Genomic DNA, 12,781 nt, shown 5'->3' with positions numbered 1-12,781 from the left:
ATTTAAGCAATTTTGAGCGTGGCATGGTTATTGGTGCCAGACGGGCCGGTCTGAGTATTTCCCAATCTGCTCAGTTACTGGGATTTTCACGCACAACCATTTCTAGGGTTTACAAAGAATGGTGTGAAAAGGGAAAAACATCCAGTATGCGGCAGTCCTGTGGGCGAAAATGCCTTGTTGATGCTAGAGGTCAGAGGAGAATGGGCCGACTGATTCAAGCTGATAGAAGAGCAACTTTGACTGAAATAACCACTCGTTACAACCGAGGTATGCAGCAAAGCATTTGTGAAGCCACAACACGTACAACCTTGAGGCGGATGGGCTACAACAGCAGAAGACCCCACCGGGTACCACTCATCTCCACTACAAATAGGAAAAAGAGGCTACAATTTGCACGAGCTCACCAAAATTGGACAGTTGAAGACTGGAAAAATGTTGCCTGGTCTGATGAGTCTCGATTTCTGTTGAGACATTCAGATGGTAGAGTCAGAATTTGGCGTAAACAGAATGAGAACATGGATCCATCATGCCTTGTTACCACTGTGCAGGCTGGTGGTGGTGGTGTAATGGTGTGGGGGATGTTTTCTTGGCACACTTTAGGCCCCTTAGTGCCAATTGGGTATCGTTTAAATGCCACGGCCTACCTGAGCATTGTTTCTGACCATGTCCATCCCTTTATGACCACCATGTTCCCATCCTCTGATGGCTACTTCCAGCAGGATAATGCACCATGTCACAAAGCTCGAATCATTTCAAATTGGTTTCTTGAACATGACAATGAGTTCACTGTACTAAAATGGCCCCCACAGTCACCAGATCTCAACCCAATAGAGCATCTTTGGGATGTGGTGGAACGGGAGCTTCGTGCCCTGGATGTGCATCCCACAAATCTCCATCAACTGCAAGATGCTATCCTATCAATATGGGCCAACATTTCTAAAGAATGCTTTCAGCACCTTGTTGAATCAATGCCACGTAGAATTAAGGCAGTTCTGAAGGCGAAAGGGGGTCAAACACAGTATTAGTATGGTGTTCCTAATAATCCTTTAGGTGAGTGTATATATTTGACATAAAATAGTTGTTTTATTATGCTTAAATATGGAATATTTAACTATTATATGTTTAAATGAATGATTAAATATATTCAATTTTACATGTATAATGAATACATATACACTGCCCGGCCCAAAAAAAAGTCGCTGTTTGGATTTAAATAGGCAAATTCTTAAGATATGATTGGATCATTATCGCAGTGATTATTATGTTTCTACATGTTATATGTTTGGCAACAGTTCTTCTATAACTGATGGAGTGTGTAGCTTTTCATTTCTTAAACATCCATGTAGGAAGACACATCATGGCCATATTCCAGGATGACAATGTCAAGATTCATCAGGCTCAAACTGTGAAAGAATGGTTGTGAGGAACGTGAAGAATCATTTTCACACATGAATCGGCTCCTCTGAGTTCAGATCTTAAACTCACTGAAAGTGTTTGGGATGTGCTGGAGGAGACTTTACAGAGTGCTGGACTCTTGCATTGACAATACAAGATCTTGACCAAACATTGACCAGGAGTAATATGACCATGATGTGTATTCCTGGCTGTTTAAGAAATTAAAAGCTACAAAAGCTCATTTTTAAACATTTATAATACCATATAATATATAATACTAGTATATATTTAAATAAATAATACCTAAAATATTTCATATATAACATAATTAGAATTACATCCGATTGTGTGTCTGGTGCATGTATGTATATGACATTTAATTCCTCCTATTAAACAGACAGTTTTAGCTATATTCCTCCATGGTAAGGTCTTATTTTTTTATCTGGTATCTCTCAATTTCTCTCTCTTTCTCAGACTATTTTTATCTTCTCCTCAGGAACAGTTTCATTCTCTTCGTTAAACTGACAGTGATTGTGGGCGGGCGGGTGCGTTTCAGTCACCCTGTACTGACAGGTTTAAACTTAAACCTCTAAACTAATGAGCACTAGTCACACACACACACACACACACACACACACACACACACACACACACACACACACACACACACACACACACACACACACACCTATTCCCCTTCCAATCACACCATTCCACCTGCACTCCTCCAAAAACAATCCCTCCATCACCTTATCAACAGGATCTCAGCGCTTCTCTCTCCGTCAGATATATTTCTTACCTTCAGAGTGTCGTTCTCTTAATCATTTCTCAAGTTTTCTTTGTGCTTCTCTCTCTTTGTCACTCGGTTTGATCAGTCATATGAGCCTGTGAAAGGATAAAAAGATGCTGTTGAAAAAAGTCTTAGCTGGAGGAACTCTACAAAAAAAAAAAAAAAAATGTGTTGGTGAAAACCTCCATGGCGCTTCTCAATCTTGAGCTTTGTTTGCTGCTTTTTAGAAAGCGACATGTGGTACAAACATCATATGTGACAGGTGATGATATGCAAGTATTTCTGGTATGTATTTTGATGCAAAAGATCGAGGATGCGGTTCTAAGATCCGACTGAAGATGAGAGGGTCCTGGGTAACTGTCAATCATTTTACTGTTGTAATGACTGATTCACAAGTATTTGACATATAAAGTAGGGTTTATTTGTCTTGAGATTTACTTTAAAGGGTTAGTTCACCCAAAAATGAAAATTCTGTCAGTAATTACTCACCCTCATGTTATTCCAACCCCGTAAGACCTTCGTTCATCTTCTGAACACAAATTAAGATATTTTTGATTAAATCTGAGAGCTGTCTCACTCCTCCATAGACTTCTAAGACACTATAACTTGCTGGCCCAGAAAATGTATTAAAGACATCGTTATTATAATCCAAGTGACTCCAGTGGCTCAATCTTAAGTTTATAAAGCGACGAGAATACTTTTTGTGCGCAAAAACAAACAAAAATAACGACTTTATTCCACTTTTCATTTCCTTCTCTCTGGGCCTCGAGTCTTTTCACGTAGTGTTTAAGCGTAGCGCGTCTGTGTTGCACGTCACCACGTATCACACACATGACCAGCGTCGCCCAATAGTGAGCCTACGTGGTGACGTGCAACACAGACGTGCAATCAGATCAACGAGTGATCGCCAACGAGTGGATCTCTGAGCTGGTGTGAGTGAGTGGAGGCGGGGCTAATTTGCATATTCATAGAACAGCGCATGAGCTGGAAGAGCTGAGGTGGATGTAAGTGGACTGGGCTGATTGCGAAATTGCCGTCACGCAGACTGTCCACGAGTTGGACTCGAAACAAACGCAGAAAAGTAGGCTATACTTTTATCTTTATGACAAAAATTACGTTATGTGTCATATCAGCTGATTCGTTTATTTATTTATTTTTTAATGTTTCGCTCGATTGAATACCAACTAAAAAAACAAACCACATGTGTATTAAAGGAACACGCCGACTTTTTGGGACTTTGGCTTATTCACCGTATCCCCCAGAGTTAGATAAGTCCATACATACCTTTTTCATGTCCGTGCGTGCTGTAACTCTGTCTGACGCACCCACCGCTAGCCTAGCTTAGCACAAAGACTGGAGGTAAACAGCTCCAGCTAGCATACATAGTTACAGCACGCACGGAGATGAAAAAGGTATGTATGGACTTATCTAACTCTGGGGGATAAGGTGAATAAGCTAAAGTCCCAAAAAGTCTGCGTGTTCCTTTAACAGAAAGGACTCGCTCTACTGAATACTGACATTTTGTCCAGTTAATTTAATTAATTTGCAAATATACAATATCAACATGAGACTCAGTCCACCTTTAATGCAAATAAAGCAAAAATGTAACTGAATTCCACACTGCAAATGACAAAATGTACTATTACTTTTTTAAATAAACGAGAAAAAGAATACCGGAATAATCCAGAGTAAAATGGTTCATTCCCATCAGCTGCGATTCTTCAGCTGGCGTTTCAGAGTTCAGGGTGACAGTTCTGAGACGGGACTCATTAGTGTGTGTGTGTGTGTGTGTGTGTGTTTGTGTGTGTGTGTGCTCACCAGCTGTTCTTATGCAGGCCTCATTAGAGTGTTTGTGTTTGACGCTGCTCATGTTTGGTTAAAAATACATTTGAATAATTTCACATGGACATAAGTTCACTATGAGCTCCTAAGGGCAGCTGTGTGTGTGTGTGTGTGTCATTCTGATGTGTGAACGGAGGAAAATCACAATGGAATCCAGAGGAAACAGACTGATAAAATCAACATCTCCTTTCGTCCGCTAGCGACTGCCCTGCTACAGTTACGCATATGAATTAAAGAAAGATTACCCAATACTGATATTGTTTTAATGACCATTGTCCATAAGCCAATTTTTTAATTATTGTTTTATTTCTGCTTTTTGACACAATAATATCTAAAAGATGATTAAACGACAACAATATAACCACAACATTCATAACAATAATAAAATATTCATAATGCATGTTCATATTCTCTAAATAAAAATGAGGTGTCCTTTGTATAATAATAATAATAATGAAGATGATAATAAAATAATTATGATAAATATGGGATCTCATTTGAATAATAACAATAATAACACAATATTCATAATGCATGTGCATATTCTCTAAATTAAAATAGGATCTCATTTGAATAATAATAATACAAAAATCATAATGAAATAATTCATAATGTATGTTTATATAAAGGAAAATGTGATTTCCTTAAAAAATAATACAATATTCAGAATGCATGTTAATTTAAATTAAAACATTCTCAATAAATTAAAGTGGGATTTCCTTTGAATAATAATAATAATAATAATAATACAATATTCAGAATGCATGTTATATTAAAAGTTTCATAATGCATGTTCACATTCTTTAAATTTTCTCTTTAATATTCTCTCTAAATGAATATGGGATCTCTTTTAAACAGTATTAAAAACTTTCAGAACTGCGGTAAACGTATTATTAGATATTAATTTCTGTAGCAGCTACTTTGATAAAACTCTTAGTTCATGTTGAAGGGAAATGGTTAGGGAAATGAGGTGTGTGTGTGTGTCTCACTCCACAGGATAATATGTCCTGTGCTGTATTGATCTGTTTCCTTCCAGACTGAATGAATGAACTCGTATCGATCTCAGCCATTGCTCAATCAGCGTGTTGGTGTGAGTGTGTGTCTGTGTGTATTTCTGACTGTCCAAAGCAAATCAATATAAAGCAGGATGAATGTATCATGGGTAAGAGATTATCTGTCCCACACTTCATTTGACACAAAACACACTTCTTTGGCTCCAGTGAGAATATTTAAAAGGCCATGCACTCACATGAAACTCCAGTGATACCGCTTCATGATGGCCGTCATGCTGAAATCACATGTTGTTACTCTAATAAACAAGAATACATAGTTATTTTTATCTATAGTAATATTGATCTACTTTTATATTCTTCAGTAAAATTGACATTTCTCTCACCTCTCTTGGGCATCTTTAATGAATATTTTCACTTGGCTTGTTGCATTCTGGGATTGTTGTATACAGCAATCCCAGAATGCAACAAGCCAAGTGAAAATATTCAATATTCAATATTCAATATTCAATATTCAATGACATCTAAAAACATTGCATCTTAGAAGACAGTTTAATTTTTCTACCATATACACTCTAAGAAAAATGGTTCTAAACAGTACCAAATTAGGGTTCTCCGGCTTGTAACAATAGCAGAACCCTTTCTGGTGCTAAATAGAACCCTTTTTTAAAAGGTTCCATAAAGAATCATGCTTTGAAAGTGCTATATGTGACCTTGATGGTGTTATAAAAAACCTTTTCAATGCTATTTATTTTCATTAATATTAGTATCTTCATATTATTAATATTACTATTATCAATATAATTTTTTTATAAATTATTTATTAATATTGTTTTTTTAGCCCTCTATCTGCCTGGTCTTATATCTTGTTGCCTCTAATTGGGTTTTACATAAATAAATAAAAAATAATAAAAAAAACAGCATGTTGTGTCAATTAGGTACTTTTATTCTTTATTGACATGGCAGATTGTAGCAAAAATGACAGTGCTCTTACAACAGAGGTTAGCTGAATACATTAATAAATAACAATTGACACTGAACACGATATAGATGTAATGAAGACCAAGTTCCAGTGAAATATCTTAACAATCCCCTATGATGTCTCTACGACTACGTCCTTCATTATGTGTGTATTCTGAGTGGCAGATTCTCTCTACAGACGATGAGGTTATGATACGGGACAGCATCTGAAATACACAATCGAGTTTAGAGTTACATTGTGTCTCTTTCATTTGATTATGTATAAACAATTATGTTCATGAAGGCCAAAATTAGCAAAAATGGACAGTACGAGCCCTGTACCATGTTAAAAGGAAAAAGTGATATAAAGTCATGGTATAGCTTTAAGGTTTTTTTTTTTTTTTTTTTTTTTTTTTTTTGTGACTGGGTATGTTTAGGCATAAAGTCATAATTAAAAAAAAATCAAACAATATGGATCATAAATTCCATATCTCTGTTACTTACTTTGTGGCGAAGAGAAGATGAGTATCCTTAACTGAACAGAGCTGCTCACGCTTACATGTTCTGTTAAACTAAAAACAGAAAAAGACATGATTGTTAGGAAATGATTGTTACATTTTTTTAAGTTTTATAAACATTTTAAGAAAGAAATCATTTACCTGTTGAGAGTATGTTGACGGTCTGTGTAGTGACTGTAGTTGTACAGCTGAGCTCCAGAAAATCAGTAATGAGGAGGCTTTGACAGTTACAGATTTGAAAAACAAAAAGGCGGGAATAAAGAACCCTAAACTCTAACACAACAGCTTTCATGCCAATGATGCTCTAATGTAATCTAGTTAGGGAGCTCACTAGGGACTGGGACAGTGTTAGTTTATCGTTGTACTTGTCTCTCAGTTAGTGAGCGAGAGACCCATGTCACTATGTTCATGTAAATAGCTATTGATTGAGGGTTTTGGAAGTATTATTTCCTTCAGCGGGCCTTTTTCACTGCAGCACACATGACTTTTATTTATAGAGAGAGAAAACAGAAGACGTTCAGATCCCCAAAGACAAAGAGAAAATCTGTACAAAATTACTTTCACCAATAAGATCCCAGAGCACACACACACACACACACACACACACATGCTTACAAACAGACAGACAGACAGACAGACACACACACACACACACACACACACACACACACACACATATAAACAGACACACATGCACACACACACACACACACACACACACACACACACAGTGATTGACGTGCACTGATTATATTGTCCTGTCATTTCAGTTAAGGTTTGGTCTCTCTTTTCTCTTAACGAGTCTTTGTTTATTGCACATACTGACAATAAAACCTTGAGAATTTTATTTCCAGTATATTCCTAGGGGAATGGAATGCATAGCACGTGTGTGTGTGTGTGTGTGTGTGTGTGTGTGTGTGTGTGTGTTGGAATGGGGTCGAGTGTGAACCCATTTGTCCGATGTGTTGCCCATGGCAACAGCTGAAGAAATCGAAGTAATCAGAACACAACAGTACATTCGCCACAGACTTTGACAAACCATTTGCTCATTTTGTTCAACATCAATTATTGAACACATGCTCACCCCGTCTGCAAGACAAAACTAGAACACACACGTATTAATGAACGACAATATATACACTGCGATTGAGAGAGTTGCTTGTTTCACATTTCACCCTAAAATCCCCTCAAATCAAAAGAAAAAAAGTGAATTATATTCTGTCAGAAGCCCTTTTCAGAACCATTAATATTTTTGCATCATGACATTTTTATGACAATAGTCCTAAAACCAGCAAATTATGCTGTAGCATGTTCCTTCAGAAATTGCTAATGTTTTTTTTTTTTTAAATGGAGATAGCAAAAAAAAGGGACACACCATCATACCTCAACTGATAATTTTAAATAAGAATATATGTACCAAATTTCATGATAGCATCACCATTTGAAAAAAAGATGTAAGGATACAAGAGAAATGGCGGCCATCTTGAAAAATGGTTGCCATCTTGAATTTTTGTGTTTTCCAAAAACCATTCTTTAGAGAGTATTTTCACAAAATATTATACCTACATCACTGTTTGAAAGATTGCCATAATGAGCATTTGACAGAAATAGCGGCCATCTTGAAAAAATGGCCGCCATGTTGAATTTTTGGGTGGCCAACGCCTTTTTCCCAAAAAGTGACCCTTAAAGAGTATCTGTGCCAAATTTCATGCTTGTATACCAATTTGAACGATTCTCTTGAAATATGCCATTAATCTGCTGCACTAATGGTCTTTCTTCCCTATTGTGACATATTGTATATCTGAGTGAAACTGCTTCTCGAATGAGGAACAAATGTAAGGCAGGATCCATTGGGAATTGATTGGATGGTTGTGGTTTGCTATTCGATCTCATGTGAGTGACAGGTTGTCCCGCCCTCGCGCCAGTAAAGAAGAGAACAGATGTTGCTGCAAGTTATTTTAATTATAAAAAAAAAACACTGATGTGCACGGATAAGCCATTTATAATAAACACTGCAATATTACATACAAATTAAGAACTGTTCATTTTTAATTTCATGGTGATTTATTTTCACATATTTCATGCATTTCACCCCCTATATATACAGTTTATATATTATGAAATGGTGTAAGTTTTGTGTATGCATTTTAGTATAGGTTTTGAGAGATTCACACAGAAAACAGAATAAGAGTCTCTCTAATAGAGTTTTAATAATAAAGTCTCATGAATAATAATGTCAACAATACATTTTTGGAGAATTTTTGAAATAATATTGAATATATTGTGTTATTTCTTTTAGTAAATGTATAATATATATATATATATATATATATATATATATATATACACTTTATTTTTAAATTATTTAAATTAAGAACCATTTTGAAAGGGTCATCCGGGTGAGTAAATAATGACACATTTTTTATTTGTGGATGACCTCTTTAATGACATTATATTTTAAGACTCACATAAACCTTTCTTCACTTTTAGATTTTCATTAACACATTATTTAATATGTTTATGAATCTGTTTTCCTCATGGGGACTTTGGCTGCTTTCCACAAGGTGGGTTATTTCAGGTTTCACCATCTTTTTTAGGAACATTTGTTCCCCAGAATGTAGAAAAAACCTGACACACACACACACACACACACACACACACACACACACACACACACACACACACACACACACACACACACACACACACACACACACACACACACACACACACACACACACACACACACACAGTGCAGCAGTGTTTCCCGCTCACATCACTTGGCACTCTGTACCTGAGAATCCCACCAGACAGGTCCTGACATCTCAACATGGCAACTCATGCACACAGACCCTCTCCGGCCCAGACACTTTCCACCCTGAACAATCTGGCAACCCGTCAGCGAGGCTCTGGGGGAGTGTAATTAAGAGACGAGTGAAGACAGATCCCAATCCCCCGTGCACAGAGAGTGTCTTTACTCAAATCCACAGCACCAACACATGCTCCACTCAAACCAAAGCAGTGTAATGCCCCAGGGTGTTCACAATCTGTGCTCTTCACGTCCTTACAGGAATAGTGCATCCAAAAATTACAATAAAGATGTTTCGTGTCAGGTTTATCATCAATGATGTGCATTCAAATCACAACAATGACATTGAAAAGCTACAGCGGATTCTTTTCTCCACACAAAAGCTATATCGTTTGACTTACAGGCTATGGATCAGGTCATTTTCGTGGGCGAAATACAGTTATTTCATGCAGATTTTCGTAACGGGTTCACGTTTGTCACATGAATTCGCCGACAACGCATTGACCATCAGAAAGCTGCTTGATTTGAAAGTGACTTGTGTGTGAGGTAAGCTAAGCTTCATGCAGACCCTTACAAAAAATAAGTAATGTATACTTCAAGTATTCTTAAGTAAAGTTCAAGTATATTTTACGTATAGGCTACTTTATGCAGTAAGTATAATATCAGTTGACTAAAAGCATACTTGTAAGTGTACTGTTTCATTGTTACTTGGAATTGGCCCACTTTTTAGTGTATAAAAGTATACTTGTACATATAGGCCTACTTTAAGTGTAACAGTAGTAAACTTTGACTACTAGTACAACTAGTTTACAACTAAACTTTTTGTTTATGCTGTAACTACTACAAGTGAACTTGTAGGTATAATGTTAGTCATATACATTTTTAATTTATGAAAGTACACTTTGAAGTGTACTCTCAGTAAACTACAAGTTTATTAGTTGTATTAAGTAATTTAGTTCTTTAAGTGAAGATACCATTATACTTGTAGTTTACTATTTATATATTATATGCACTTTAAGTATACTACTATGTTCCTAAATCCTATTTAGGTGTTTAATGTTTGAAGATCGCCGTATTTTACATTTTCGTGAGCAATCTTCTTCCATCACTTGTTTCAGCTTCTTCTTCTCCTGTGTTTTGATCCAGAGATTCTGTGCTCTTTCAGAAGATGTGTCATAGCGCCCACTACTGTATAACAGTGAAAACATGGATAGCCGGAAAATTCCGTCAATGGCGGGGAAAGAGTGAAGTAGATTGGAAGAAAATTCCTATGTACGCAACCAGTGGACTAGCAAAAAATCAGATACTCAAAATTAAAAACATATCTGTTTTCTTTATAAATAAATATTTTCAAAAAATGTACGTTAACAAGACAGTATGTAAACCTTTGTGAAAAAAGTATTTAGTCAGCTACTCAAAAAAACCTCAAAGTAAACACAACTAGGCCAAGTATACTTAAAATACCTAATTATACTTTTGAGTATATCTCGATCAAAAGATTGAGCACAAGTATAGGCCAAATATATTTAGACTTTTCTGTCAGTTTAGGTTAAGTATCTTTAAGTGCAATTTTAAGTATATTTCTGAGAAGTAGCCTACATAAAAAGTATACTGAATATACTTTGTTATTTTTAGTTTTAAAGAAGTATACTAATATCACACTAACTTCTTTTAAGGGTAAACTATTGACAATAGACAACAGAGCTTTTTGCCTGTAAAACTTCACAGTAAAGTCATATGGGTTTAGAATAACACGAGGAAAATGATTGCATCATTTTCATCTAAGACTGAAATATTCCTTTAAGGTTTCCTCATCTTTTAAAGTCTACTGTTTTATTCCTTTCCAATATCATTCTCTCTCCATCATTGGGAAACCATCATTGACCTACATACACCCCGGCATCAAAACTGCATGTAGAGCAGTGTATCACACACACACACACACACACACAGTCTAGCCCACAGTTTATTACTCTTTTAGCTCATGAGACTTAATTAAGTTTAATTTAAGTATCAACTTTGACTCCTAAAATCCTTCAGGAGGACAAAAATGGGCACAAATGAGTCCATAGTTGTCATAATATAAGAGTAAGAGAAGCCGCTCAGATCATTTGATCTTGGAGAAAATCATTAAAAATGCATAATGTAATCAAATATGGAAATCTTTGACTTATTCGCTGAGTTTGAATCATTATTAAGACCTCTAGATTATTATTATTTATTTATTTTTCTCAGGATGAACATCTGAGAAGCAGGAAAATCTCCATTTGTTCTCCATTTAATCTCTAATGCACTCTAAGAAAGTCTCCTTTCTGATTTTTCTCTCCTATAGGAGATTGAAGCATGCTGTAGATCAACAGGGGGAAAAACGAATCCCCTCCTCCGTTTTCATCTAGAAACTAATCACATACTCGTCTTTCCCAGCTCCTCCCTTCCGCTCGTTCTGTGTAACAGAGATGCGATCGCTCTCAGTCTTCAATCTATACTTGCTGGAGACCTCCCAATTAGTTTCTTTAATGACTATTGAGCACCAACATGGAGTAAATTACAGCAAGACATTTCTAGCCTGTGACCGAAGGCAATCCCAGCCTCTGTCCAACACAAATAAACAATCTAAAGGTGTGTAGAGTTCAGAGCCACACAGAACAACAGTCTTCACTGGTGTATTTCATATCACAGACTCTCCATAGCAATGGAATTCACACGAAAGTTACTTTATTCAAAGAAAATGAAACAAACTTTAAAAAGACATAGCAAATTTGCCATGGTGTGATTCTAAAGCAGAGCTTATTGATGTGATAAAGTGGCTAATTAGCTGTGGTTCAATATGAAACATTACAAATCAGTTCCTATAAAGAAGAGCAATCATGGGTTTTTGTTCATGTTCTGAAGACATCCTGCGTTCATTAAATAATCTTTTAAACTGAAGTTACTTTTTGGAAGATAGACAATTAGTGCATATATTGATTTGCAGACAATTGACTCTGATTATGTTTGTGATTTGTCCGCAGATAATCACAGACATCCTCACTTGATGTGTACTTGTGCTTCACCAGTAAAAATGAACTACTGTATAGAACTATTTATTGATTCAATATTAACAAAACATTAACTTTAGCAAAAACGTGAAACTTCCATTTTTGCTCCTAAAATCACTCCCAGACTAGGTCTCAAATGAACACCAAGTGCAAGTAAAAACTGGCTCTGGCGAGCAAATAAACGAGTTACTGGACAGATGGAAATTTACCATCAGCAGTAAAGTAGCAAGCCAAGCATTTTTCTGTGTAATTGGCGTAACCACAGAGCGCCATGTGCTGACACACGTGTGGCGCCAAAACAGAAATAAGGAAGAATTAGGATGAGTCTGGATATTTTTGTCACTGTGGGAGACATGATGACCTGTGCTGTTTGTTGCACATATGCGAGCTAAATAATAATAATACAAAAAAATTCCTTT

The sequence above is a fragment of the Rutilus rutilus genome (assembly GCF_951802725.1).
Source record: "Rutilus rutilus genome assembly, chromosome: 18".
NCBI lineage: Eukaryota > Metazoa > Chordata > Actinopteri > Cypriniformes > Leuciscidae > Rutilus > Rutilus rutilus.
Note: the sequence above shows the minus strand (reverse complement) of the source record.